At 37.2% G+C, this 14,683-nt stretch overlaps 1 protein-coding gene across 4 annotated transcripts in view; it reads right to left on the minus strand.

Moving 5' to 3' along the window:
• Positions 1-14,683, minus strand: part of MAST4 (microtubule associated serine/threonine kinase family member 4) — a 278,365-nt gene that overhangs the window by 215,704 nt on the left and 47,978 nt on the right. The window lies entirely within an intron of this gene.

Below are 14,683 nucleotides of genomic sequence, written 5' to 3' on the forward strand. Positions count from 1 at the left end.
CCTCCTTTTGAACAGTTAACTCCACCTCCAACCACTCTCACACGAAGAGCATTGTGCACAGAGGTCCCTTCTCAAGACAAAAGGGATCATACTTCAACTTACTCAGCCTTCCATAAAGCAGCATTTCCACAGTTGTAAACCTGATCTGGAAACCTACTCCAGACACCAACTGGCCTTTAAACGTTTTTCTTTGACAAGTTTTCCCCACGTCCATGTCAGCAGTCACTAGATGGCACTGCACAACCAACAAACTGTAAACCACTGCCCTGTCCAGGGAAACAATAACAGATTTATCAACTCCAGTGAAAAAAAAAAATTAATTATCCTGTTTATAAAAGGCACATTCATTTACACTGACTTTGAAGTTAAACGGAAATATAGATCCTCATTCTTCAGACTCGGTTCCTGTCATCATAGCCACAAAACATTTTAGCAGCCTGGTCTTGACAATATGTCTAATGTCTCACTATTTTATTAAATCCACTAAAACAACACAAAATGCATGTGAGCAAATACCAAGAAAGTATGAAAAAAAAAGGGTTTGCAAGTAGAAAAAGTTTTACAACCATGCTTCTGTAAGTGCTGCAGTGGCATGGTGTTATCATTTTGAAAAACCACACCATTTTTTCTTCTGTAACATTTAAACCTTAATTCTCACTACGATTTTTTAGGAAGCCAAGCATGTCTAAGTGTTATATTTTTACAGTTCAGGTACTGAGACTTATCAGCCAGAAAATCTATGCATCACCTGCATACTTGACTCTTTCATCCTTTTTGTCCACTGAAAGGAATGAGTCAAGGTCACAAGAAACACTGACGAAGCTGCACAGCAAAACCCATTTTGCTTACAGTTAATCCCACAGCAATGTACTGTCTTCCCTACAAAGCACTTTGAATCCCTTATTTAGTTTCCTATGTACTTCATATTTCAGGTTAGTTATTGTTTTGGGGTTTGTTTTAAAGGTTTCTTTAATCAAATCTGCAGCTCATTGGAAGCGTACATACACTCCTCAAGAAATGCAACTGATTTCTTAATCTGCTTCTTCAGTATATTAAGACTCATTAATGTTCACAACAGATACTGAAGTATTTGATTAACTCACAGCACATGCCTTTAGCTATTTCCTAAGTGGTTTTGAGGTCACAAAAATATTTACTTGACCATTGTTACTATTCATCTTCCACAAACACAGCCATGTCACAAATATTTGTATTTACAACTTCTAAGATACCTCACAAGATTAATTTAAAAATTAAATACAAATTACTCTTTTAAGAAGGAAGCAACTGACAACAGCTAACTTCTAAAAAAACCACCATTTTGAGAGTCTTTCATTGAAGTCTAAAAGCATATACTCAAGCTGCTTACTGACTGATGGATCCCAGAGATTGTTTCATTCTAGACTTCAAATGAGTCCAAGCATGTGAAAATGACATGATCCCATCAAGGCTTTAGGTGAGTTACCAGAAAAAATTCATGCTCTTTCTTGAAACAGGTTCACACCTCAAAGTAACTAACCACATTTTAAATCTCTTTTTTTTCCTGAACTAAGGTTCATCAAGCTTTTAAACCACAGAAGGAAAAAAAAAAATCAATTCACTTGCACTAAGCTCCCTACACATTAGCACTTAAGCCAACATAACAGAATTTTGCATCTTCCATTCTCTCATCTTTTCCCCTTTTAACAAGATAGCAAGATAGTCAAACTTTATGATTGTTCAAGTCACTCCCACAAAGAACAGACTTGTGCATTCCACAACATGCAGTCTGATCTAAAGTCATTATTTCCAATTAAGCTGTGCTCCCTTTTCACAGCTTTCTGGGTTTCAGAAGAAACTTTAAGACAGTGCTACAGTAAAGACCAGCACAGAACCATCTAGATCTTCAACTCATAATTAAGAGGCTATCCCAGCTTCAGGAAAGTATGATGTTTGAGAGCTAAGACATACTTAGTCCCCAGTAGCTCATAGTCTTAAATAGCAATGCCCTGCCAGCATTCTCTCACAAAGATACCCTCTTCGTGCAGAGTGACTTTATTACACCAAAAGACATTTTTAAGGTATAAGACTACAAAGAAACAACATGGAAGTACAGGATTTAGTATTTTCATATTGATGGCAAACTCTTGCTTCACAGAAACAATTACACATATATCAACAAAGCATTTCTGGAAGCTATCCAAAGACTCACTTTTGCTTCCAAAGGCCAAAAATAATCTAAGAGCATGTAAAATGTGTACTTGCCAGGAGTCTGTACATTCTAACTGATAATGCAGTAAACCAACAAGAGTAGACAAGGATATACCCCTTAACAGCCTTGACATAACAACTCTGGATGCCTGGGAAATATGAGAGAAAATGGACTGCAGAAAGTATCCAGGCTTGCAAGCTCACTTTCTGTGCCAGCCCCTAGACAGAAACACGTACCAGAACTAGAGGGGTTTATAGCCCCCATTCAGACCTCATTTCAAGGAAAGCATTTATAGCAGATGAGGCTTTCTGTCCTCAACAGAACTGCCTTCCCTTCCCAACAGGCCAAGCATTCGAGTAAATCCAAGCATCCAAGGAAAGCAACAGAAAATATTAGATCCTACTTCCTTGGAACACAAAAGTGGTTCTGATGTTACATATTCAAATCCTACAAAGTGGTTAACTCAGTCAAAAAGACTCTACAATCATTCAGTAAGAAGATTACACCAAATTCAAACAAATAAGTATTAGTTAATGGCAAGACCTATTCCAACTTGTTAATACTTATTTGAAAGACCTCCTGGAAACCTGAACACCACGTAAGTTCAGGCTGTGCATTTCATCAGATTATAAGATTAGACACTGCTGTCCACAGGACAACATTAAAGCAACTATCTAAGAAGACAGCTGAAATTCTACCAGAGAGATTTTAAATAATTTTAATTAAGCTGCTTCTGCTTAGCACACACTTTTGCTCATCCACAATCATCACTGTGTTGCTATTTACTTCATACTTACTAGCTATATGGTCATGAGCTGGTGTTGCAGGGCATGCAAACAAAACAGGATAATCAAGGTAAGACTGGTTTCCCTTTTTTATCAGTCAAATTTGCAAGTTGCAGGGAATACAATAGCTATATCCTTACAGGAAGCTTCCAACAGACACACATTCATGTTACATCTTGAGTATCTGGCTATCTCATGCTCTGCCCACTGTCTTATTATTGCACTCAGGCTGCAGCCATACCGTTCTCTCAACAACCTTTGAAACCCTTTGAAAATAAATGTTAGTGACCTCAGGAGCACTGGGATAACAGAAAACAGGTTTTTTAAGCTAAAAAGAGGGGAACAGTGAAAAATGAAAACTGTGAAAACAAATGTATTTGAGTTCCCTGTATTTAAAGTACAAGGGTCCTTAAGTTAGCCTTAGAGTTTATTCAGGCTGCTTAGAGAGGGATTTTTAATCAGTGCACATCTTGCCACCAGTCTCTGCTGTTAATATTCACAGTGCATGGACAGTTAACTTATTTAAAAGCCTCCCTCCCCCAACATTAAATAATACCTTCTTAATAAAGGCATTTTGAAGACAGAAAACACACAGCAAATAACAACCTATGACAAACGTACTGTTCGTCAATATTTACCTCTTCCAACACATTTTTCCATACATTTGATAAAAAAATCTGCTTATGCCTGCTTATGTCATAGATATGATGAATTTCTACAAAAGCACTATAAAATTTAGGAGTTAACAGCTTTCACAAAACCCTACTTGTTCCCCTCACATCTGTGAACCTTAAAAAGGAACAGAGTATTATTATAGGAGAATGGTTTAAAAACTACATAGAAGAGGATATCAAAATATCCTTACCATAGACTTTTACACATAGATTTAGAGATCCTGTAGAAACAGGGATGGAATTTTGAGTGAAAGTCTCCTCCAGTTATACAGGAATCAATTTGTTCTCAAAAAATTTTTTTCTGTATTTTCAAGCTATTAATTTTCTTTGTGAATAGAATCAGATACAGACCTCTGAAGAAAATTATTCCCATACCGTACTATGGGCTTTTAACAGCTCACCTACTCAGAAAGGATTATACTAATATTTTTTAAAACCTCAGTAGCATTAAATCCACCTATCTACCATCATGTATTTATTCTAAAGCTAGAATGAATTCTCTGCTTTATAATTATATCATCAAATAGTCACATCAAGTACATCAGCCCACATGTCCTTATGAAAATTAAGGACATGACAACTGATTCAAAATAAGACCTTGCATCAGTGTTCAGGAGCACAATTTGAGCCGAGTACATAATGAGGAGTGAGGCAGTCAGAAAGAACATGCAGTTCAGAAAATTCATGGTACCAGGTAAATGAAGCTAAGAGAATACAATCACACTGAAAAACCAGGATAAGGAAAATAAGCTGTTCTGGGTTGCTGAAATGCGTTGCAAAATGGAGTGTCTTTTCCCAATAAAAATTAAATCAAAACGAGAACTGAACTTGTCTGATCAGCTCCACTTTTTTTTTCAACACCCACTACAGTTTCACAGTCCAAACTACTCCACTCCCAACCTCCCTCAATTGCTCACAGGCAGTATTTCTACTTCCTACAGAAACTGGAAAATACTGGTCAAATATTCAGTCTTAAAAACATGAATAAAGATGTTCTATTATGCAATTCCATTTCTTCCTCCCGAATGCAGCACAACTTCTTCCTACCTCAGGTCATGCCCTATATGCATATTCAGTCCTAAAGTTTTCATAGAAGGCCGGTGCACTGTCACCCATTTTATATCTCCCCCAGACAACCACCAATCCAAAAAACAACATGCACTCTCACATGCAGTATATCAAGAGCAGAAAATAACCAATGTAGTTTTACTGGTTAGGGTTTTTCCTTTATTAATAACCCAAAGTCCCTAAAGAAAATTACTTCAGTAAGTACATAATCAAAAAATATGCCAAATCACAGATGTTTAAAGAAGTGAGAAAGCATCAGGCTCCAGTCCTACACAGATAAACGCAAAGAAGTTTCCCTGATGTTGAAGAGAGAGATTCAGTCATTCACTAAAAACCCTCATTGTAAAGTTAAATGCTTAACAGGAGCATGGCTTCACAAACCTTACAAATCCCTTCTGTCTCTTGCATCTTCAAACATAAGCTATGCCAGAAGCAAGCATGCTAGGACCCACCACAAGTTCAACAGTGATTAACCCTTTATGCTCCTAGCAGTCTGCTTTGATATAAATCAGTCTGTTTCTTCATGTTATTTACACTGGGTTCCTCTCAGCATGCTGCCTCTCTGTCTTGCTTCTTTGCAAGCACTTTAAGCATAGTTGCTGGAACTCAATAGCACAGCAAGGCACTGTTTTTTTTTGATGCAAGCTATACAAACTTACTTCAGCTGGGCATAGGGGAGAGGTATGTTCTTATCATTTAAATACTCTCTCTAAGTCTAATTACATTTGGCACAGATACATGAGTTTTGATTAGCTGCACTGACACAGAGAGCAACACTGAATATAATCTTATTAACAGATAGGATCATACTTTCCAAAAGCATCTTAGGATTCATTTAAAAATACACTTTTATCAATTAAGAGCATAGTGCAGTTTAGTTACTCCAGATGCTTGACAAGAACTCAGTAGAACCATGTTAGACTTGAAGAGGAAATGCCACAATGGTGTAGTATAGATACCAGAGAAGTCTCTTTTACAGTACCATTACAAGCAGAGGTGCAACCAAATTTCCATGGACGTCCTGCAGTAACTCATCTCTGCAGTACACAGGAATCCACTGCTTTTAGTCACAACAGCATCAGCTTTTGAATAATTCTGCTTGGGGGTGCAATCTGACCAATCTAGGGCTGCCTATGAATCTCCACAAACCTGTATCAAATACATCAACTGAACTACACTGTTCCCTTTAAATCAGCTGATGGTTGAAATACTCCACATTCCCTTTACCTACAAGCGATATTAATCCACCTTATTTTCAAGTAGGGTTTGCAGAACTATGCAACTATTCTGAATATTTACAGCTCTCAGAGCAACCTCTGCAGAACAAAGAATGACAAATAACGACTTACCGGACAAGGATAAAAGGAAACTTCTCCAAAAACTAGCACCACTTCCAAGAAGCCAGGGATAATGAAGGTTAAGAATGGATACAAAGGAAGATTCAACAGGCCACAAGAATTTCAATGGACAAGGTAAGATCTCAGTCCTTGTCCTGTTTCCCACCACAATTCCTCAAAACCAAACAGGTATTTTTTCCACCACCACAGATCAAGAAGAAAGATCACTATGTATCCCACATATCTTAAATTCAGCATTGCCTCTCCAAGGGAAAGGTCTTGTTCAGCTTGGGCTGAAAAAACTTACTACTTCTACAGCCTAGTGGCATCTGTCATTCTAGTCTAGACTTCAAGCCTTGGATTATTTCACTTCCCCCCTAAGACCTCCAGTTTCCTTGTTAGGACAGTGACACCAGTCTGTCAGCTATGGCAGGGACAGAAAGTAAGATCCTAGGCTCACTGTGGATTTAAAAGGATTATAGACAGAAAAGGTCTTGTTTACAGGGAAATTTGCTCATCATTACAGCAACATTTGATTTACACATGAATGCAACCTGCAACTGGCACTGCAAACATGTCCTTACTAAGGTAAAAAGAAACCCACAGTAGGCAATTCACAAAGCATCACTTCTAACCATTGTATTTATTGATTTTACATCCCACATATATGCAGAAACACAGTCCTTAAAACTAAGATCACTATTCAAAATTGTCCAGTTCATTATGTTGAACACATGATGTTGCATAAAGAGCAGCAGCAAAAAAAGTCATGATGTCTTCCTATATCATCTTACCTATTATATCTTAAGTAGTAAAGAAACATTTTAAGAATTCTGCTAAGGATCAACAGAGACATAACCACATTATCTTGCTACCCATTTCCCACTCATTCTAGAAATGCAAATCTCTATTTAAAACAATTGTATTTTTCTTGAAAACAAATCTGATGTCGAGTCAATTAAAAGCAAATAAATACAACTCAAGACAAATTTGAAGTATCAGCTATAGCTATGTTAAAAAATAATCAGGTTGCATCCAATCCTTTTTCAGAAACCTATTTACACATGATTGCACAGAAAATGAAGCACAGCCTTTACAGTATTCTACAAGGCCAAAAAGTGGCCTATAAATATGCATGCACACTGCTGTCTGAGCCAATTATTACTTTACCCTTGTTAAGATGGAACAGTTTTGTTACAATATGACAGAGTCCTTCAGTTCTTGAAAGCCTCCTGTGTGCTGCATCTGTACACACAGACTCAGAGATAGACTGCTCCCTTTCCAGGAAACAAAGGAAGCAACAGTATTTGTATTGAAGGCACTGCCTCCAATAATTCAGCCTGCCCTCAGTCTCCTTGAATACACACCCAGCTTTAACAAACACCAAAAGATTAAGAAATAATAGGTTTGGCAGACCTCATATAAGGCCCTAAAAACAGAAGCGGAAACCAGAACACAGTTCTAAAAAAATGTAATTCAACCCATAGTTAAAAGGGATCATATAGGGCACTTTACTTACAGGTAATGTCAAGTCTTTTTTATTTCATTCTGACAGCCACACAGGTATTTTCTCAGGAATGCACATGATGTGCTAAGGCCTTTTGCTTCTTACAAAAAAACATATTTCCAAACTAGGAAAAACTGTCAGCACTCTAAAAAAAGTGCAGTCAAAGCATCACAAACAGAATGCTAGCCAGGATAAGGCTGCAGCAGATCAACAAGTCAGTCCTACTCGGAAGGACACAGAGGGACCAGATCCAACACAGCAGATTCTGTGAGGAAGTCTGTTTGAAAAGTTAACAAAAAAAGCATGAAAACAGAGAGCAGTGTCCCAGGGGTCTGCCAAACCCACTCAGCTCTGCTGCAAAGGTACCATCTGGAAAAAGAAAATCCCACTTTTTGCAGTGGTACAGCTCCTCTAAGCATTGCCTGGGCATCAGAAACATGCTCATATTTTACCTTTGTTTCCACAGATTTTAAAAGGGATCTGACAAAGATAAAAAAAGCAGATCTACCCTTAGCTGCCCAGATGTGCAGCAGAGCGTACCACTGCTATGCAGCAGGAAGGATACTCCCTTCCTGCCCCTGTCCTGATGGCCATCTTGTCAGGAAAAAGCATTTTGTGGTGTTGAAATTTGCCGTCACTGCTGCCACATCTGCCTGTTGTAAAAGACTCAGAGAGTAGCCAGGACTCAGCAAGAAAAAGCTGGCAGAAGCACTCCTGGTTCCATCTGGGGGGAAATCAAGGACACAACCCAACCACAAACCTGGTGGCTCTTGCAGCCTGGGAAAACACCTTTGCTGGGGCAAAGGGACAAGAGCTGGAAACCTGCAGCAGAAGAAAAACCACATACACACACACACCCTCCCCCCCACCATTTCAGACACAAGGCACTGCAGGTTTATGAAGCAGGCATCAACACAACAGTCCTGATCATTCCAGCGGCCCACGGACACTGAGGAGCAGCAGCCGCTGACCCCCACTGCATCCCCCACAGAAACTGCTTGGCAGGGCAGGGAACAGCCAGTTGCAAAAATCACATCTTCCTAACATTAAGCAAACACTTCAGAGGGCTGTTTTGTTTTCACTGGTTTTTCTACTTTAAGAAATCAGAGAGAAGAGAACAAAGTTTTCAGTTAAACAGTAGGAACCACCAAGTTTAAACAAAAGTTATTAATACTATGACAAGGTACTATTTTCTTACCTTCCCTTGGATAAAGCCACCTCTTTGGCAGCTTTTTGTTCCTCGGTTTTCTGTAGTTGTATTCATTTTCTCATTATCATATGCAGAGCCATTAGTAGCATTAGCTCTGCACTATGCTCTAGATAAAGATATTAAGCTAGCCACACTAAGTATTTCCTTAATTTTTCAATGAAAGCAGGAATTAGCTACACAGCAAACTGAAAAGAACTTTGATATTTTAGACACTACAGGCAGCATTTTCACCCTTAATTATTTTAATAATACTTTTTACAGGTCAAGAAATCCATGACAAATTCATGGAAATAAGTATTAAAACTTTGTGCATGTGAAGGCATCCATATTCACACTTTTTTCAAACCTCTCTAATGCTTTGGTTCTTACAGAGACTTTTAAGAAAGACTTTTTCCTGGCTCTTTAACTAGCAGGATGGAAATTTAGTAAAACTAGCCTTCAAAGTCACCTGCAATTGAAAAAAAAATTAAATACATAAGAAATAAGCCTATTCATCTTCATCAACTGTTGGCACCATCATCATTTGTCTCATGGAAAAAAATAATCCAGAGGAAAATATATACTCTCTGGAAAGAGGTGGTGTGTTGTGGGTTTTTTTGTTATACCATGAATACTAATGAAGCAAGAGCAGTTTAGTTCTTTATAAAATCTATTTCCATTCACATTCACCAATGAGCTCCTAGACTACCTATAAAGGTTTCATTTATTCTATCACGCTGGAAGCCTCAGAAAACTAATTGTTTATTCAAGTCTATCTGCTCCATCCATGCTCAATTAGGTCTCACTTTTCCCTCAGTTACAGCAAAATTAAAAATCAAAATGCAAGCTGAAACATTCCTGGTTCCACTGGCCAGCTCCCCATAACAAACCACTCTGAAAAACCATTTTTTCAAGCACAGCAAGAGCTTCTTGACCATAATGCAGCATTTGAGGGACCTTCTCAGCAAGTCGCAAAATTCCTACTCATTAACTTACTCCTACTCATTAACTTACTCCTCTGATTAATGGAAAACACATTTCAAATGCAGCTTTCTAGTAAGAATTGTGTTAAGAACTAGTAAACAATGTTAAGTATAACCAGGCATTCCAGCCACAGCAATTCACAAGTACCTCATAAAAATGGGGGACATAATCTTCATACATAATAAATAAAAAAAAATTTCAATGTATTATTCTTTATTTAGACCATTGAAATATTAAATAACCCATTTTGTCACATAAAGCTTCAAATTCAGCACCACTTTTATTAGGAATAACATATAAAAGGGAACCCCAACACATTTATGCCAAGCAGGTACAAAACAAAAGAGTGAAACCCATGATGAAATGAGCTTGGAGTAAAAGCTTCTCAGCATGTAATGGAGCTGAAGTTGATCCATAAATCAATGCAAGATGAAAGCAAGATTATTTATGTGAAGGGATTGCATTGTTAATTTACAGTCTGATGGAGAAAAGAAATGCTTTATTTGATCAATGTACCAGTGACGTGCATGTGTGAACTTGAGCACAAATTAGTAATAATTACCGGTAGGTGTATCCTCTTGTATTTTTTAATTAAGTTTAACAAGCAGCAGAAGCACATCCAAAAAGTGCAGGTTTTTCCTCAGTTTGCCTTTAACACGCTCCTAAGTTTTTAAATAATGCAGCCTCGCCACAAGAGACTGTGCAGACAAGGGCTTTTTGATCTCTTTCTTCTCCGTTCAGCACTGAGAAAAGACAGCACACGCCGTTACCGAACAATAGCTACCATGAAAAACCCTTTTCCTGAACTCATTTGAAAGTAAACTAGAATAAGGCATTTATTTGATAGCTTTATAGTTTTGCCCTCATCATCTAACACAGAATTCAGAGACTGGGATGCTTCTCCTTCAGCCTCACTAGTAAAATTAGCAGAAAAAATATCAGAAGGGTAAGACTATCTGGGCACAAGGATGCACAATCCAATTTGCATTTGGCAGAGATTTGTTGAGGACAATACTCAAGAACCATGTTTGCAATTTTAAGTGCCTCCACTGCATTTCAAATAATCTCTAAGCAGCCATTTGTCAGTCTCAGACAATTTACCCAGGTCTATCATTACCAGGAGGGATTATTAACACTGCCCGGCCTAAGAAAGATTTTTATTCTTTTTTAGTCTGATGATTTAAGTAGTACTACAATTAGGAAAAACCATGAAGACCATGTGAGAATGTAACCAGACAGGTGACACTGCATCATTTTAAATACTCCACCCTTCTATTTAATTCTTTGTGTAAGCTAAGCAAGTAACTGTCCATGCATTCTAAAGAGCCCTATTGTAAAACCTACACTTATTAAGTAGACTTACCCTTATTCATCCTGTCTTTTTTATCCAGGCTTTTCCAGTTAAATAAGCATCTATTTAAAACAATTATACTGATGGCTGAGAAAAAGAAAGAACTCCACTTAGATCTTTAAAAATCCTATTTAAGAAAATATTGTTATAAAACCCTTCTTGTTGAGAGGTTACGAACATCTTGCAGATGTTGTAGTGCATCTGGCCTATTAGGCAAAGAAATGATAGCAGAATGTATCACACATTTTATCTGAAAGAACAGACGTTAGTATATATGTGTAGGGAACCACATGTAAAAAGAGTCCAAATCTAAACAACAACTGCATTCTTTATGAACTGTTTAGAGCTGCTATGGTTTATTCACCCTCATACAGAAAATCTAAAATTAACAGCAAAAGATGTATGGCTTTTAGAGATTTATTTATAGATCATATCACCTCAGAGATTTACACACAGTTCTTTAGAAGTTCAGTATGATTTAAAACTCTCTAAATTACAAGGATTAGTCGTACACTAAATTATAGCAGTTGATTGGTATCACCATGAATCTCATAAGTAATTTAATGCAAGTTTTGTTTAAATGTCAACATTGTAGGACTGAGCACAAAAGCACTACAACATCTGCAAGATGTTCGTAACCTCTCAACAAGAAGGGTTTTATAACAATATTTTCTTAAAGTTATCTGATTTAATAAAAAATAAAGTACAATCCTACCCATGATGTCTCACACTGTGTTAAGGTCTTACTTCAACTTTCTTTGCACCTTCCACTACTGAAGGAGGAATGCTTTTAAAAGAGGGAGAACAATCACCTTCTATTATCAAGGACTACTCGATATCTCTCGCCTGTAAGGCAGCTGCACTTTTAATTGACTTGTAAATCAGCTTTGTGCATACTCATTTCAAGTAAGCACCATACCTCATCCTGTATTCTCAGGGTTTCATCTTCTTATTCAAAATAATGAACCCCCATATCTTTCATAAAACAAAGTAAGTTGTCTACATCAATGACAAAAATTTTAAATCACACATAATCCTTTAATCTGTGTACAGTTACAGAGATTATCAACTAGAACAATTCCAGACCAGTGGCTTCAAAATACAGAAGCAATTTTACCATTTCAAAGTCTGAGAACAAATTAAATTTATTAAAGGGCAAAGATACTGCCTTTTCCACGGTTTAGAAATGTGTCAGTTTAGAAACCCAAAGTTCCTAAAACACATAAAATGTTCATTTTTCAAATCTGTGCTCTTATTTAAAAGTACTGAAAGCCAGCACAAGGGATGAAAAGGCTAATAAATTGATGAGATACAGAATCAAAGTTGTCTGGAAACCAACCATTTTTCCATTTAACAGTTGACGTATTGTCACCAAACATGCCACACACACAAAGAAGGCCCAAGACAACTTCTTTCTTAAACTACAATCTAATTATTCAGGCTCTCTCAAGTACTAGGAGAAGCAATTTGGAATAATCTAACAAGACATCTGGAATACTTCAGTTCCATCTATATATAGAAACAGAATCTCCTTTAGATATATCTTTATCACCTACAGTACAGTTTCACTTCATTTTAGTTTGTTTCTTTGATTCTGATAGATAGCAGTAATTCACTAAACCATAGCTTGAAATTCAAATAAAACAATCTTGCTAAGCCATACTAACGAGATTCCACTAGGAAAAACATGCCGTGCTAAAAGCTTTGAAATGTATAACTTATGTGACTACATATCACTGTGGGAGTTAACCCAGTTTTTTAGTGATGTTCAACTGCTGTATTAACTGGACATCTTTAATACTAAATTTAAAAGTTATTTAATAAACTATTTCACAAAAAAAAAAAATTAATCATCTTAAGCTAACCTAAAGGTGGTTATTACTATATTTTACTTTATTTCAATTACTAAACCATTCTTGCCTTAACATGTGTTTTACTTTTCTCCAATTCTCCCCTCCATCCCAGTGGGAAAGTGTAAAGTGAGTCAACAGCTGTGTGGTATTTAGTGATCAGTTGGGGTTAAACCATGAGTGATGCACCGCCCACTTGAAATTTAGTGTAAAAACACAGGTAAAGCACAGCAACTGGGATACACAATTTGGTTTCTTAGCCACCTCATCTTAATTTTCATAGCAACTTCAAAAAATTATTGATAACAATAAGTAGTTTATGGACAAGAGGGCAAACAACTTTGAATCTCAAAGCTATGTCAGAGTGATTTGTACTTCAGCAACCACTAACCTTCCTCTGGCTAGCATTTGGATGTTGCCTTACCTATTTGAAAAGATAGATCATATTTTGCATGATGATGATGATGATGATGATGATGATGATGATGATGATGATGATGATGATGATAATAATAATAATAATAATAATGTTTAAGTATCTACTTGATTTGGCAAAATATAGCTTTAACATTTGGTTTTGTGAAGACTTCAAGCATCAAATCAATCACCAGACTTATCAAAGTCACTCAGGAGGGAATAATGCTATGCAACATTTCTGCAGCACACTCCTCCCCAGGAAGGTCAATATCAAACACTTCAAAGCCCTTTTTGTGAATCCCAAATGTACCATAAACCAAGGTATTCAGACCTCAATTAGGGATCTACTCTGTAAGACTACTGCCTCCACAGTTCTTTCCAATCCAGGGAACACAGGATCCAGAATTCTCTCCTCTAACAAGTAAACATTGTGCTGTCCAAAGACAATGAAATTGGTAACCTTCCAACAAAAAATGGATAGAAAATAAATACATGCCTGCTCATATTTTACAAAATCATGTAGGAACTAGTGCAAATCGCAGATCTGTTCAATCAGAAATGCAATCACTCTAAATTATCCTTTATGTTTTGGCTGTTAACTTAGATTCCCAAGCCATTCTCTCCCTCCTAATACTACTGCTTCATCTATTTTCTCAAATGCAAAGGTGCAGAACTATATGCATGCAGAAAGATTTAGGGTGCTCCACCACATTTGTCCATGCCTCATATAAAGACTATCAATTAAACTGTCTTTCCTCTCACCTCTTACACTGCTAGCATATCAGGAGGTCACACAAGAATAACACGAAACAATGGACTCTCCATGAATAACTGCTAAAGAATGTGAAGGACTGTAAATCTCTTCCAAGCTACTACCATGCTGTAGTTTCAAACACACATTATAGCCTCATTAAGAAATACAGTACTGTTAGAAATTCTGACTCAAGCGGAAAACCAAAACTAACACATATATTTTCTCTTTAACAGCATTTCACAAAAACAGTAATCTTTAGATACTCCTAAAACCTCAGCTCAGGCTCCTGGTTCAGAGTTTCCATAAAGTGGCAGGCAGGGGAGAAACTTCCCAGGTGCCTGGAGGAACCAAAGAGGAATTAGAAAAAAGAGGAAAAAGGCAATTCCATCTTTTACCTGCTTGCCTGATTCAAGCTCATCTGTCCCCCTTTACTGGCATCTTAACTTCAGTCAGGATTCACTATTACATCCACGTTCTTTGGCACATTTCTTCACTAGCAGGTGCTATGCTTCCACAGTGGAAGCTACTTCCCCTAACTACAAAAGTTAAATTAACTTACAAGGCTAAGTACAAGAA

Source organism: Agelaius tricolor, unplaced genomic scaffold (assembly GCF_023055355.1).
Source record: "Agelaius tricolor isolate 1412-34295 unplaced genomic scaffold, bAgeTri1.0.p SCAF_4, whole genome shotgun sequence".
Classification (NCBI taxonomy): Eukaryota; Metazoa; Chordata; class Aves; order Passeriformes; family Icteridae; genus Agelaius; species Agelaius tricolor.